This window comes from Arachis hypogaea, chromosome 1 (assembly GCF_003086295.3).
Source record: "Arachis hypogaea cultivar Tifrunner chromosome 1, arahy.Tifrunner.gnm2.J5K5, whole genome shotgun sequence".
NCBI lineage: Eukaryota > Viridiplantae > Streptophyta > Magnoliopsida > Fabales > Fabaceae > Arachis > Arachis hypogaea.
Genome location: NC_092036.1, coordinates 95,539,379 through 95,556,211, shown reverse-complemented (window position 1 = coordinate 95,556,211; position 16,833 = coordinate 95,539,379). Strand labels below are relative to the sequence as shown.

General features: G+C 36.0%; 2 pseudogenes; both read right to left on the bottom strand.

Annotated features, from left to right (window-relative positions):
* Positions 1 to 1,483: 1,483 nt before the first annotated feature.
* On the bottom strand, positions 1,484 to 7,759 carry LOC112697563 (BRAP2 RING ZnF UBP domain-containing protein 2-like; annotated as a pseudogene).
* Positions 7,760 to 9,082: 1,323 nt separating this feature from the next.
* Positions 9,083 to 12,289, bottom strand: LOC112697553 (3-isopropylmalate dehydrogenase, chloroplastic-like; annotated as a pseudogene).
* Between the last annotated feature and the right edge of the window lie 4,544 nt (positions 12,290 to 16,833).

The window sequence follows — 16,833 nt, the reverse complement described above, 5'->3', positions numbered from 1 at the left end:
TATTTCATTATTTATGTACATCACATTTGAAACTTAAATATATAGAAAATAAAACTTAACAATAAGTTCTTTACATTATTTATTTACATAGATACTTCACAATCCCACATATTAAACTATTCCATCATTGATCAAATGACCAATATTCCCTTCAGGATCCTCAAAGAAATCAGATACATCATAATGAGTGGTGGAGTTCTCAGCATCATTTGAAACAAAATTTGTTTCCTTTCTTTTGTCATCATTTTTCAAAAATACCTGGTAAAGATCGATTAGATGCCTTGGGGTACGACAGGTACGAGACCAATGGCCTTTTCCACCACAACGGAAACACTTATCATCTGTTGATTTATTCTGCCCGATATTCCTTTCTTTATCCCACTTCTGGTGAGATCCTCTCTTTTGAACATGATTCTTTTTCCTTCCATAATTTTTCTTGTTATTAAAAGCTTGTCATTTACCTCTTCTGGGATAATGATTTGCCGCATTTACTTCAGAAAATGGGGCGGCGCCAGCTGGGTGCGCTTCATGATTTTTCAAGAGTAACTCGTTATTGCGTTCAGCAACAAGAAGGCAAGAAATTAACTCAAAATATTTTTTAAACCCCTTTTCTCGATACTGCTGCTACAGGAGCACATTCGAGGCATGGAATGTTGAGAAAGTTTTTTCCAACATATCATGATCGGTTATCTTTTCCCCACACAATTTCATTCGTGAGGTGATTCGAAACATTGCAGAATTATATTCATTTATAGATTTAAAATCTTGTAAGCGCAAGTGCGTCCATTCATATCGAGCTTGAGGAAGTATCACCGTTTTTTTATGATTGTACCTTTCTTCAAGGTCTTTCCAAAGTTCTGCAGGATCTTTTAATGTAAGATATTTATTTTTCAACCCTTCGTCAAGATGACGACGAAGGAAAATCATGGCTTTGGCTTTATCCTTCTGAGATGCATTATTTTCAACCTTAATGGTATCTCCAAGATCCATTGAATCAAGATGGATTTCAGCATCTAATATCCATGATAAATAATTGTTTCCAGATATATCAAGAGCATTGAATTCAAGATGAGAGAGCTTCGACATAATAAAAATATTACATGAGTCTTCCTAAAGATTTGATCAGAGTCTCGTGCTGATAACGTGTTGTAAAATAAATAAAAGATATACTAAATATAAAATAAAGATGTATAAATAAAAGACTCTATTATTAATATAATTAGCTCAATAATATTTATATATATATATATATAATAATAATAATATATGTTGTATTGTATATATATATATACAAAGATAGAAAAAAGTATTAAAAATAAAGAGAAAGAGAATTGCATTTGTTTATTGTTACTATCTCAATATAATAAAGATGATTAATATTGCTATTAATATTATATGTAAAGAGTAATAGAAAATAGAATTTAAAATACTTATAAAATAAAAGAAGAGAAAGAATTGTAGTAGAAAAATAAGGAGAAGAGTATTTGATTGCAACATAAAGAAGGAATAAATTTTTTATTACTTGCTTACTTTTCTCGGAGGCAAAGGCCTCTATTTATACATGTATGAGGAGGATCAATTTCAACATTCATTAATTATTATTCCTTCTTTGAGAATGTGAGTTTTGTATGGGAATGGGCATCCACGTCCCATTCTTATCAGAACACCACAACTCAAAAAAACAAAAATTTCATGTTGAAACATCTATACTAATGGATCCATATGCACAATTTGTATGAACGCATGAACATAACACGAATGATTCAAATCAGTGTGAGGACTTTAGTCGGATGATTCTTGTATTTATGGATTTTTGCCAAGCTGAGAGTTAGTAGTTGACAAGGATTCCTTTGATGAGGCAGACACAAGCCCATCTTTGATTTCGTTATAATCAGGCAACTGTTGTTCCGGCTTCACATCATCTAGACAAGTCATGAGATATCTAAGCTGTAAAGTTTAAGACAGTATCAAATAGTCGATCCATTTGTGTTGTATGACATGCACAAGTATGCCCTTATAAATATTAAATAACTACTGTACAAGTTTAACTCCCACCATCAACCAATATAAAAATATATTAAGGAAAACGGTATTTTAACCTGCTCTTCTAGGCTTGCTACTCTCTCCTCCGACCGTTTTAAGAATTTTTTTTCCCTGGAAACAAGTCACACCATTCAGTTTTCAGACCTTTGGACCAAATTTCCAACCACTCAAGCTCAAGTAATAGGAATCAGTAGCACCAGAATTACATAATCGAAATCGCTAAAATTGCCAAACAAACATGAAATCAGCAATTATGGACATTTGGTTTAATCAAAGAATCCTCATACTAAATAAGTAGTACATAAAGAGTAACTATTTTATGAAGAACACATCAGTCATAAGAAAGATATAAAAGATAAAAGAATACCTCTCCTCAATCTCAAGCAACTTTGCTTTCCAAGCATCCTCATTTTTAACAAGATTCTCATTAAGCTGTAGACACAAATATCTCCTGTCCTTATGATATATTAATGAGGTCCTATGATTATGGAATGGGAATTTTTCATAAGAAATTCTTAACAACGAATTACAACTTATTACCTCTTCCAGAAATTTCTTCTCTTTGTTACATCTGTCAATCTTGGCCTGAATCTTCTGCTGTTTAAGACTGACAGCCTTCTGAACAGCTTTAGAGATTTTTCTCAGTTTCTTCTTTTACCTCTTGCAACAACGACTCAAAATACTACAAATAAACACATAGAAAAGTGAGCAATACGGGGATGTTGGACATGATGCAGCCTCAGCAGATTCACTACAAATGACTACTAGAATTCACTTACAGATTTTTGGTTTTCAAGTTGAGTAGAAAGCAACTCATTGTACTCATTGACAATCTGCAAATGTAAAAAATAAAATTAAACTTACAGAAGCCAAGATTTCAGAAAAAAATAATTTGACTAGTTTTGCAACATTACAGCTTCAACTTTACTATTAAGTAACGCCTCGCTCATAGAATTATCTTCACAGCTGCAACTTCCACACCCATTCTCTGCATGAACACAGTGAGTGTTCAGCTCAACCAACTTCCCATCAGTTTTGGACTGAATAAGTCTATGAACATAGTTGTTTCCCGCAAAATCCCACACACGCTTGGTTTCCACATCTAGGGCATAGCAATGCTGTGTCTCTTTCCAGTGCATGATGGCATGTCCTGCTTTATATCTGAGACATCATTGTTTCAGGAATAAGATACATATGGCTGGGATACATTCAGGAAAGAAGCAGTATAAAAAATAAGGGTTGAAGAGAAATTCTGTCACCTTCCACAGCCAACAAACCCGCATATAACACATATCCAAAGGTTCTCAGTGGTCCGACAAACAGAACATATAGATTTTTCAGCTTGCTGTTGGCAATAGCGGCACACCTGAATAAAATAGTGGGAAATTTCTAAGCAGACAAGTACAGAGATTCAATAACTAGCACTACATCAGACTTATTTAGACATGCTAGCTAAATTAATGAAAAGTCCGAAAAGAACAATGAATTCAAACACCCAACTAGGCAAGCACGCAAAATAGTTCAAACAACACAGTCAAGTGTACGCTATGTACATGTTAATCAATGTGACTCAGAAAAGGATTGGCTCTGGAGGGACTTACAGGACAAGAAGAATCAGCCCATTTTGATATGCACGAACAATGAAAAGAATGATTGCATATAGTAGTGAGAATTCCACTGGTGTCTTGATCTAACCGCTCTGCAGACAACACAAAACATGGATGGAGTCATAAATGGTGATAGATAATATAATAGTGAGAGTGGGCAATGCATATCTAAAGGAGAGGTTGTACCAAGGCAAACTGGACATGTGGGCTGTTCAGTGGATGTAGCATTGGATGGTTGAGCATGTTCAATGGAACCAGTGTACTGCACATCCAACGTGAAAAGAACACGGCAAACCTCAACCTACAATTGAAATAAGAATAACAAGTAAGTGGCGGTGAGAGAGGCAGCTAGTGGAGAAAAGAGAATGGAGAAGGACCTCCAGCGACGAGAAACAGCGGCCATTGTAATGCTTGAAGAAGCTGTCGGTGGAGTCTTGATCGTCGAAGCGGATCAAAACGCTGTACTGATCTTCCGTTCCATCCATTCTGAAACAAGAAAGAAAGAGAGAGAGAGAAAGAGAGAACAGTGAAGGGAAGAACAGAAGGGGGAAGGAGGGAGGGTAGTACCTGACAATGCGCATCTCAAGGATGTGGTGAAGGAAGGAACCACAGAACTGGCAGAAGTCGGCATAGGTCATCTGATTGGGGACGCCAACGACGCAGACGAGGGGTTTGCGTCCAAAAGGGAGGGTAGAAGGGGGATCTTGGTCGGGGAAGAGATGCATGAGGCCGCGGGTCTCCTCGATCCTAGGGTTTCCGGAGGAGAAGTTGAAGACGGAGGTGGAGAATGATGAAGGCTCCTCGTTGGGGATTGGAATTGGAATTGGAATTGGAATTGGGATTGGGATTGGCGGTGATGAAATGGCAGTGCTGGAACGCCAGCTAGTAGACATGGCTACACCTAATATTCAACCATATGCGCGCACACACGTCTCTTAATCTTAATCACCTTTCCCTCCTGCTCCTCCCCTCCTCCTTCACTCCCCGCTTTCCTAAAAAGTAAATAATATACTCTTCAATTCACTATTCTACAACTCAATGTTTCCATAAATCATAATCCATTTCTTTTTCCTTTAAAAAAATTTCAAAGGAAAATAAAGCCAATCTATATATAATAACTGATTTTTGTTCTTTAAAAAAACTTTTTGAGTTTAAATAGCTCAGTTTCATAGTAATTTTTCGGGATTAAGTAAGCTTTCAGCTAGAACAAAACCTGCAATTTTTCATTTCGGTGTTTATTATTACTTTTTAAATTGTTAAAAGTTATTGGTTTTTCTTTTTGCCGAGGGACACACGCCGATTTACTCAACATTTTGAATTAAGACCTAGTCAACCTAATCTTTAATATTTAGTAATAAGGTTAAGAATACAATAGAAAATAAACTTTAGTAGAGAGAACATTACGGGTTTGTTATAGATGACTTACACACTCAGTATTCAAACAAAATTCTGAAAACCGGACCAGTCATCAAACCATTTTAGTCAATGGTTCATTGGTTTACTCGTCCAACCGGTCTAACCGTTGTTCAATCGAAAAAACCATTCCATAATAAAATAATAAATAAATTATAAATAAACATCCCAAATATCTTTCAAATTTAAAACCCTACATAAAATATCACCAACTAAATGTAATTAATCATCAAAATATGCAATAACTTGCTGCAAATTTGTTGACAATTAACATAATTATACTTCCATTAAAAATAGCTGGATTGAATTAAAATGCACAAGTTAAAGATAGAAAATATTGTCTTAATGTAGCTAAGTCAAAAAGTAAAATAAAAAATGATAGTGTTGCACAATAAACACACAACAGAGCCCGAAACAAACACACAACACAACAGAGGCTGAAACAAAAAAACAACAAAACCTGAAACAAAAAGAATCCAACACGGAGGAAGGGTAGCAAGTCGGCGGAGATCAAGAACAGGGACTGTGCAACCAAACAATGAGAACAGAATTTTGTTTATATAACAAAACAATCAAAACATGAATCATACAATCACTAATTGCAAATCTTTTCTTCATAAGAACAGAACAATGAAAACATGAAGCATATAATAAATCAAAAGATCACCAATTGCAAATCTTTTAATAAGAACAAAAGTTAGAACATTGAAAAATGAAGAAAGATTAGTAGTTTTCAACCCAATTTTAACAAAGCTCATCACAATGATTAACAACAAAAAAAAGCAATGAAGGAACAGTGAATCAATAACATACGCAGTGCAAATTCAAGAAACTTTAGTAAAATTTAACTACAGAAACAGACAGTAAAGCAATAATAGAGTTATCAATTTAAAATTTATCATCAAATACATTCAATGAGCAAAATCAATCAACCAAGTACTGACTGGGCATTCGGAAAAAAAAAAGAATAAAAAAACATTTAAATCACAGCAAAAACACAACAACAATAGGAACATTTAAAACAAAGCAACCCAAAAAAAATCTAAAAATCACCATTGCTGAAAACAATGATTTGATCCGTGTATGCTCAAAGAATTAAAAGTTAAGCTTACAGGAAAGTGAAGAATACCAAAACCAAAGAACCTTCAATCATAGCTTAAATCAAGAACAGAAAATCACAACAAAAACAAAAAAATTAAAAGTAACAGAAGAACAGCAGAACAACAACACAAGAAAACTTAGCAAATTAACAAATTCACAATAACAGTTAAAATTTACCAGAAGAACACTAATGCAAGTGGAATCATCATGCTAATATGTTTTCTGCAAAAATGCTATTTGTGCAGCTAAAATTTCCTAATTACTAAGATCCAATTATTCTAATTTCACATGCAATCAACTTAGTAAGTTTCTAAAAGCTAGAAATTATAAAACCAACCAGAAATATGGTTAAAGCATTTCATCAAACATGTTGAGTGCGGTAAAATTAAAACAAAATAAGAGAATTCAAAGTTTAATATCAATGTGATAGAGAAGAAAACATAACTATTGTAACTTTAATTCAGACTATGAAATAATCCAAACCACTACCAAATCAAATAGTTACTTATTGTAATAGAAATCAGAAGGTTGGTTGTTATTGGTGGAAAAAAACACTATTATAATTGAAGTTTATTTAGTTCTTTCTAACATGGGTTTGTGTGAATGGAATGTGTAGGCTATACTGTCTCCAGTTGATTCTGTGGCAGATACATACCGAGCATTACTACCTGAGGGTACACCAATGGAATTTCAGAGAATACTGGACCTTAAGGTTTTGCTAATTCCTATCAGTTCTTTGTTCAATTCCTCGAGTTCTGATTACTACCTCAAAAACTGGTGATTGGTTGTCTCATCATATAAATGCATAAAATGAACTTGTATAATTCTAAGTTCATGACTAATTTCATTTAACTTATTCTAGCTGAACAATCATGAGTGAATGAGATGCCCTCTTAAGTAAGTGGGTAATTGTCCCAAGCTTGAGGAGAATAACAAGGAAGCTTAGTCTTAATTTATGTGTAGACTAAAAACAAAAAAGTGGTTCAAGATTCACTATTTGTAAAGAACATTACATTTTTAGTAAAATAAGACCTAAAAGAAAGTAGAGTGGGTTTAGGGAACTCACGGCGGCGACAAAAGAGAACAGTTCGACGGCCAGGTGAAGCGCGCGGGTTGGTCGCAGTGTTTGAAGCAGAGCAACGTGGCTTCCAGACGAACACGAATGCGAACTCGAACGGTGAACGGCGAGTGAACACCGAGCGAACGTGAATGCCGAAGAACGCAAACGAAGACGACAGCTGAACGAAGACGTGAACGTGAACGGCAAACAAACGGCGACGGAAGCGCAGCTGAGCAGACAAAGACGACGGACGCCGAGCTCGAGGAAGCAGTCGCGATCGGTGACAGCGAACAGGGGTTGAATACTTGTATCACGAGGGAAGCTAGATCGACGGACGGATGGCGAACTTTGAGTGCGACGGACGCGGCTCCTTGCGGCGGCGGTGGTGTAGGCTTACAGTGCAAGGGTTTTTTGGCTGGGGTTGTGTGATTTGATGAGTCTGGGTTTGAACCTGTTCAGGAGAAGCAACAAATGAGCTTATGCTTTTAACTTCTGCGTTCAGTTCATAAATTAAAAAATTAGTTTACATTCTATCAATTTTGTCATTCAATCTTTTCTATAATAAAAAATACTAAAAACAATCATAAATGTTCTTAAATTTTCTTCGTAACTATCCTTTACAAACAAATATTTTTTAATATTATTATTAGTACTCTTTATTAAATTTTAATTTTTATCAATTATTTATTTATTTTTTATTAATAGTATAGATATTTTTGTTTAGAATTTTTTTATGTTTACTCATGTATATCATTGTATTTTTTTAATAAAATTTTTAATATTTATTATTCATATGTCTTTTTTTAATTATTTTTATTAATACGTATTTTTTTTTATAGAACTTTATTTTTTTATTTGTCTTTGTATATTTTTTATTATGTATTTTTAAATTAGTATATATTTTATTTATTATTATTAATTTTTACATATAAATTTTATTAAAAAGATATGATTAAATACGAAAAGAGTACTAACAAATTATAATAAAAGAGTACTAGTTTTCAATACATAAATTTAAATTCTTTTCAAAAGTAATTATAGTAAAAAACTGTTAAAATAATATAGATTTAAATGATATAAATTCATGTCCTTTTTAGTTATTTTTGGCTAAACGTAATTTTAAATAATGTAATCCAAACAAGATTCATTTTATTATAATCTATTTTGATACAAAATTACCAAACATAAATCACGTTAACACTAACTCACTTTTTATCAAAATCAAATTTAAAAAATCAATTTTATACAAGATCTCGTTTACAAACTCTAATCCAAACACACACATAGTCATCCACATCGTCAATTAACAATTAAGATTAAATCTAATCAAAATTCAAATAGAGTGTTCAAAACCTTCATTACAAATATCTAAAGAACCATATTTTTTAGATATTTCTAGATTATTTCACACTTCTCTTTATATTTTTATATATATTCAGACCTTTTAGAACATTTTAAAACATTCAAAAACCATCTAGAACAATCTCAAAGACTCTAGAATATTATACAAATCCGGTTAAATATAATATTTTAAAGTTTATTGCGACATAATGCTTAATAGAGTACAAAGGGCCTAAACCAAAATTTTATTTTGTTTTAAAAAATATGAACAGATTGATTTTGAAAAACCTTGTTAAAATAATTAATAAAAAAAAACTGAACTTTCATTCACTATTAGTTAATATCAAAAACAATAAAGTTAGGAGAAGAATAGTGAGAGATGTTCCAGACGAATCGGCTACTGCTACTCTCTTACATTGATGAGAATTATCAATGGAGGTGCTGTAATTTAAGATATCAACTATGTATGGTATTTGCAGCATAGGATCTATCCGCCAAACATGAAATTATCATTTAAGAAATAAGATACTTTTAACTTTCGCATATTGTGCTTGTAATTGTTACAAGTAAATGAAGCCTCGGATTTCAAAAAGAAAATAAAATACCGCTAATTATTTCACCGTTACAAGCAGTTTCCAACGACTAATCATAATCCTGGGTAAAGAAAAAGGAAAATTGCCACTTTTCAGATAAAGCACATATAGGATGGGTAGGATATGAAACCGAAACACATAATGTAGGAGAAAGCCAAAACTCTGGAATAGACAAATTCTTTCGGCTTTGATAGTCATTTATCACCCACCAGAAAATAGAGATCTCCGAGCCAAAGCAGCTACTGAAATGAACTGGTCTATATATCAAACTGCAGCAGCAAGAATGTGTGATTCTACTGACTTCAGTATCTCTTCACCAACTTGTTTGCATCCAACCAGCTTCTGCATAACACAATCCAAACATCAAGTTAGTCACCAGGGAGAAATGCCCTGGAGTGAAGTTTCATTTGCTTCCATGTCCATTTTCGTTTTATACTGTTAAGTGTTCAAGATAATAAAACAGAGATGCATACTGTTCCAGCAGAATATATGTCCGCAGTTCGAAATCCCCACTGCTTTCTCTATTCTTTCAGCAGCCCTTTCTTCTCCAAGGCCATATTTCAAAAGCATAGCAGCACTAAGAACAGTAGCAAATGGGTTTGCCTTGTCCAGAACAGTAGCAAATGCTAGCAGAAGGAAGCATCCCAATGCTTCCAGTAATCATTGAAGCCTCATCCGATAATATATCGCCAAATATGTTGTTTGTTAAAACGGTGTCAAACTGCAAGATTCAGAATGAGATATTATAACCCTTACATTTATACATATTTTCTTTTGTAAATATAAAATTGCATTACAAATAAATGAAATACAGATTATGCTAACTTGTTCCAGAAACAAACCTGTTTCGGGTAGCGAAACCAGTTGCATTGCGGCATTATCAACATACATGTGTGTGAGTTCGACATCAGGATATTCCAGTGCTAGTTCTGTAACTATTTTCCTCCAGAGCATTGATGCCTGAAGATTTAAAATATAATTATATTGTCAAATCTATGTCTTATGGCTTAGAAATATTAAATATACCATCAGAACTCAAGGCAAGTGACTTATACTTATCTGTCAAGGTTTCTGGGCCATTTAACATAAACAGATTGTTAAAAGATGACAAATGATACAATCTTCCGGATTTCAAGTATAAGCAAGTTATGGCATGCAGCTTACCAATGTAAGAAAATGTAGATCATCTTAAAATACTCAGTATATCAAACCAGACTCAAGAAGCCATGGACGTTTCACGCAATGGCAAAAGCTTCACAAAATTTCGCGGTAAGTGTTACGGCTAAAACCAGCACCACATACCTCTAATACATTGGCTTTGTCAACAGAACAAAGTTTTCCACGCCGCTTCCGAGCAATCTCAAATGCCAGACGAGCTATCCGATCAATCTGTCATATATATTGATTATCATGATCATTAATTAATTAGAGGATCATAGATCCATTGAGAATGTACAAAATAGTTATAGAGACAAGAAAGGAACAACTTCTCACCATAAGAAAACTACAAACTACTTCAGAGCAAACCAAGAAAAAAAAAAGGTTAAAACTGTAAGCAACACATTAACTTAGATGTCTACAATCTTTTTTCCATCCTTCTTTATGAAAGAAACCCCTCCAACATAATCTCACATCAAACAATTGTGAAAGTTCTGAATCATTGGATATATTTTTCACAACATGTGTTGGCTCAATCGACTATTCTGAATCATTGTATAATAATAAAATCTGTAATCAAATAGTGCACCTGAATTCTCTTCCACTTAAGTATTCAACCAAGGTCAACAACCTTCAGAAATTCTATTGCAACCATAGCTTTTGTTTATATTTCACTCACAAATCACAAGCATGTTATAATTCATGCAGAGAAGCATGTCCAATTAGTAAGATACCTCATGAGCAGAGTAAATCTCAGTGTTAAATCCAGTCTCCTGGCCATTTTCATTGGTCCCAAAGCCCCTGGGTTTTCCAAAATATATAACTGAATAAGCAGAGAGCACGGACAAGAAGATTTAACCCTATGAATCAGGGGACAGCAACTAGAAATTCAGTATAATGAGCGGGGAACCATGAGATCAACAACCTTCAGCAACCTCTTTCTTAAGGGTTGAAGCATCCACCAACTAGAGGATAACCAGCACAAATTAAAAGGCATGCAGATTATTTCCATGTGAGAAGAAGCAGCAAGAGCTGATTAGTACCTGTGGGAAGACAGTGGCTGGTCTGAGATTTGCAAAAACCTGAAGGCCAGACCGGAGCTGAAGCAACCCAGTCTCTGGCTTCAGATGTTTCTCGTTTTTATCCCATTTATAGCCTCCAATGGCACCAATAAGAACAGCATCGGATTGCTTCGAAACAGAAAGGGTCTCGTCGGGCAAGGGGACTCCGGTGGCGTCCAATGCAGCGCCACCCAGAAGCATCCCTCGGAACTCGTATGTGATCCCTGACGCAATAAGGGGGAGAAAGTTGGGAAAATTGTGGGATTTTGAAGAGTGAAAGAGCGGATGAAGTTGGGAAAAGGAAAATGGGGAGGATACCTTCGAAGGAGCCGGCGAGGACAAGAACGTCTTTTGCGACGGAAATGACTTCGGGGCCGATGCCGTCGCCGGGGAGGAGGGTGATGGTGTAGGAGCGTTTGGAAGGAGGAGCGGCGGCTGCAGAACACCTTACGGAAGCAGGCCTTGAGGAGGTGGATGAGAAGCGATTGAAGTGCGTGAGGGGCTTCGGAGGATGGAACAACTGCAGAGAAGGCGCCATTATTTTTCTGGGTTTCGGGCTCAACTCTTCTCTCACTCTCTTTAGTCTTTACTTCAGCTCATTGGACAGTGGCCGACGCCTCCGCACCAACCTTTTCTTTTTTTTTTAAGACTCTTGGATTTCCTTGGCGTTCTGTGACGCCGCATTTGGGAATTTTGCCTCACCTTCTCTCAAAGGTTAGTTCTCTGCGCCCTCTTTTTAGTCTTATGGTATTTTTTTTTTTTTTTTTTTTGTCTCTGTTTGATAACCTATACGTCGGACAGAGAGCGCGATGCCTTTGATGCGTTTCCGTTATTCCTTGGGACTTTGAGCTTTTCGCACTTTACAAAAGATTGTTTTTTTTTTTTTTGCTGTTTTTCTTATTTTAGAAAACCGTCTTATCTCCGAGAGTTTTATTTTTTTATGGTTTATTTTTTTTTAGGTTTTGTCGTTTTTGTATATGCTTTTTTGTTACTGAAAAATGTCTTCCAGTATTCCCGAAACCCTCTTTTGATAGGTAGATATCTCTGTACTTTTTGAGAATTATTTAGTGGATATTGTCTTTATTATTGAACTTCGCAAGCACCATAGAATCTGTAATCTTAACGCTGATGAACCAAAATACGCATTAGTAGTCCCAGACCCTGAGGACCGGGTTTGTTGTGGGAGAATTAATAATTCTGACCCCACTTCTTTTTCATGTACGACTGTCTTTTCACCTTCTTGGGGTTTCTTTTCCTTTTTTTTTAATTTTAAAATGGAAGTTTTGTCCCACTGTCGAATCGCTCCTACCCAATTCCGTCCAAATTCCTAGGGTTTTATGAAGATTTACCAACTTGTCAGCCAAGAACTTAATTTTCCGATTTCTTTAAGAATTTTTTTTATCTCTTCCACTTGACTAAGCATTTTAGTGCTTCAAATAAATAAAACAAACAGCAGTGGGTGTCTTTTTGTGCTATTCAAAGTTGGAAAGTTTTTTCTATCTTTGATGAATCCTTTCATGACTTCAAAATTTTTTTTTCAAGGTCCAGTCTGTAGAAGGCCATCATCCTTTTTTCTTGAATGAGAACAACGAACCTCGATTTCCTCTGTACCGGTTGGAGGCCTCTCCCGTTGATAAATATAGCCTAGATGACTTGGATAAGATAGATGAGGCCATTGTTGGGTTTTTTTCGAGAGGCTTGGGGGCAGGCTCCAAGCTTGGATACTAAAAAATTCCTTCTCGGCTCTCTGAGTTTTGTGCAAACCGAGCTAGGTAGTCTTTCTTTTTTTTGTAGCTATTGCTTGTAACTTCCGGTTTATGTGCCTATTTCCGACTTGTATAATAATGAATTTTCCATCTCTTTTTTAGAAATGGTGAAAAGCGAATCAAGAGCGACCTACCAGAAGGTGCAGGAAGCGAAGAGGAATGCCCGCGCCCGAGCTACTGCACAGGAAGTCGGAGCTTCTTCTACTCCTCCTCTTCATGGGTCTAGTTCGGGGACTTCTTCAGCCAGACCGACTTTGGTAAATCCTGTTCCTTCTCATCCTCCTGCTTTTACCCCCTTAGTTCAACCCTCCCCCGAGCCTGAGAGGAAGAAACGTAACACCTTGGAAACCAGTTCCTCCCAACTTGGAGATGCTAGTTTTGATGGTCCCAAGTTTACTCAGAAGCACATTCTTCCATACAGTCACATTGCTATTGAAGGTTGTGGTAGGCTTAGAGAAGGGGGGTTGAATCTATGCCTTCCTTTTTAAGTTGCTGTTTTGACCCTCTTTAGCAAAGTTACAAATTTGATTCTGTTTGAACTCAGCAGCGGAAATTTATGAGACAATTTACTTTTGTCTCATGAATATCAGAATACAGAACATGACAGAGAAGAAAAGGTAACACCAGCATGTATCCTGGTTCGGTCGCTTTGTGCTATGCAACCTACATCCAGTCTCCTCTACAACTATGGAAGAATTTCACTATAGTTAACAGTATTACATACACCAATTTCACACTCAAGTTCTAACCTAACTTGACATTGGCTATGCTAACACCTAACTATTTTCTCTTAGTGCTAACCCAACTAAGAAAGGGGTACCAAACATGTACAAGATACAAGACCCTTAACCAACCTAAAGAAATCAGAAAATAACTCTAGGCTTTTCTCTCAAGTGTTTCACTCAGTCTTTTTCAACTCTTGGCTTTTTCTCAAGCTTTCTCACAATGCCTTTTCTCTCAAGAAATTACAGAAAGATAAACATTGAAAAGAACATTACAATCAGTAAAAACATGAAGGAGATTGACTTCATCAACAGCCTCTGTGCTATGCGAAAAACCGGATAAGCAAGTCTCTGATTCAGTTCTTCATACTGGCGGAATGCACCTTTGATTTAGGTTACACTATCCAGTTAGTTGAACTTCTTCAAAGAGCTCTTCTCAGAACAAAACTTTCAAACTCTGATTTTCTCTCCTTACTTCAGAATGAACAACAAGCTTCTTTTTATCTCCTTGCATGTTCCTTGGTTCTTCTTCCAAGGTCAACATCTTGAGCCTTGAGCTTCACCAACCACAGATTCACTTTTTCTCCTTAATCCTCAGAGTAGAAACTTTCCCTCTGACTTCCTCATCTTGACCGAAAGCCACAAAGCAGTAACCATAGAAATCTTCTCATGGTCAACTTGATCTTAGCCATAGAATAGCTACTTGGTCCCCAAGTATCACTTGTGACCGTAGATGTGAAACAGAATAGGGCAGAGAACCACTTTTCCTTGAATGCCATTTTCGGATATAGCAGAGAGTTGGGAAGAAGAGAAGAAGATTTGATGCAAGCAAAATGAGATGGATTACCTTTAACCTAAGCTTGATTTGGTTTGGTTTTTCTGATTAAATTTCTGTGTGTCAAACTTTAACTTTTCTCTCTTTTGCTTCTTTGGTATTTAGTTTGGTGAAGAAGCTCTTTCTCTTTCTTACTTTTCTGAAGGTTTGATTTGACTTGATTTGAGAGGAGGGGAACGTTGCTTTGGTTGGAGCAACATGGAGGGAGTTTGCTTGCTGAATTATCAAACCGGGCTTGGGTTGGATCTTTTCAATTTTTGGCCCGTTGGTTCCTTTCCTTTGCTTCTTGAAGAATTTTGCTTGAGATGGATGACTTGGGCTTGGTTTATTTTCATTTCTCATTTAGCCCACCAGCAGATTTCTTCTTGTTTGACATTGGGCTGCTTTAAACTAATTTTTGGCCTGCAGCATGTTTATAAATAATTAGTAATATGCAATTAGTTTAATCAACACTAATTATTTATTTTTTCCAAAAATAATGTTTGTCATCATTAATTAAGTTAGTTAATTTCTTAACTCAACAGCTATGGATGATGCTACTATCCGAAATTATCTCAATATCTTGATCTGGGGAGAAATTCGAACTGCTGGGGTTTGCACCTCCCTTTTTGATACTTTTTACAGAACTGCCTTGAGTTCTTCTAAAAAATTCATAGAGGACCTTCAGGGGAGGATTGTCTTGTATCAGAAAGAGGAGAAGAGGCTGCAGGAGAAGAATACCTGGCTGAAAGATGAGCTTGCTCAATTCAAGGAGAGGGAGAAAAAATTAATGGCCCAATGTGCTTTGGCTGAGGGGATGAGGAGTAAGGCTGAAGAAAATTATGTGAGGGTCTTTTCCGATAATATTGATTTGAAGAAGCAACTGGAGTTGAATCGGAAGGCCTATCAGGACCTGAAGGATTCCATTATTGAGAGCTTTGAAGAGATGTAGAGGGTGTTCAAGGAACAAGTCGGAGTCATCGCTCCCGACTTGGATCTCTCATCCCTCCATCCCGACAAAGTGGTCGTTAATGGGGAGATTATCTTTCCTCCTCATCCTGAGACCGATTTTGAGTTGAAGACTCATAGGCAGCATATTATTGAATCTCCTCCACGCGAGGTTGAACAAATGGAAGGATTCCTGCCGAGCTCTTCTTTTTAACCAGGCGAAGCTCCGACCTCTACCGCCAAAGGGACCCTTCCAACCCCTCCGACTCCTGTGGCCGAAGTTCAGACCTACCTTCCTGGTGACGACTCTATTCCCGCTCCTAATCCTGGAAAAGCTATTTAAGGCCCGGCTTGTGGGTCCTTTTTGAACAATTTATTTTTATGTGTTTGTTTGGTGGTTCTTTGACTCTTGATCCTGTTTACTAGGATCATTAACAACAACTGTTCATTTTTTTGGTGGTCCTTTTATATAGGGCATTTTAACAAAGTAGTTGTTTATTATCTACATCATTGATGCTTTTGTCTTATAGAATTTCATAGGATGGTTAAGGCTTTTTGTGTAAAACCTTTACTGCTTTCCTGATAGAATATCGTAGGATGGTTAATGGTTTTTGTATCCCTTTGTTTTTCCATTACTCTGTCCTTGCACGTTCAATTTTTCTTTATTTTATTGAATTGCTTTCGTAACTTAGGCTATTTTTGTGATGCATTTCGTTTTACTCAGGCTTTCCAACTTATAAGTCATAAGCTACTTGGTTTCTGAGTTATCATGATCGTTTTTGTAACCTCTTTACTCCGATTTATAGCTCGTCGCTTTATCTTGTCGACCATATAGGCCGGTCATAAAATTTTTCGCACTTTTTCGAGCTTAAATCGGAGCGTATCGTAGAATAATAATGGAATTTGTAATAAGAGATGAATATTTATTATTGAAGAAAAGAAAGTAACTTTACAAGGGTGCTTTAGCTACTAGGGGATTTGAGATTTCTAACCCCTAGCCTTCGCTTTGATGCCTCGTTAAAACCCCCTTCAGAAAAATCCTCTTTGGAAAAAAAACCATGAAGTCGGGAAAAAGAGTACATCAGGGAGCAAAGTTCGCTTTTAGCTATAATATCTTCTCATATTACAAGCATGCCACAATCTGGGGAGCTCAACTCCATTTAGATCGGACATTTTGTAATATCCCTTTCCTAAGACTTCAATGAC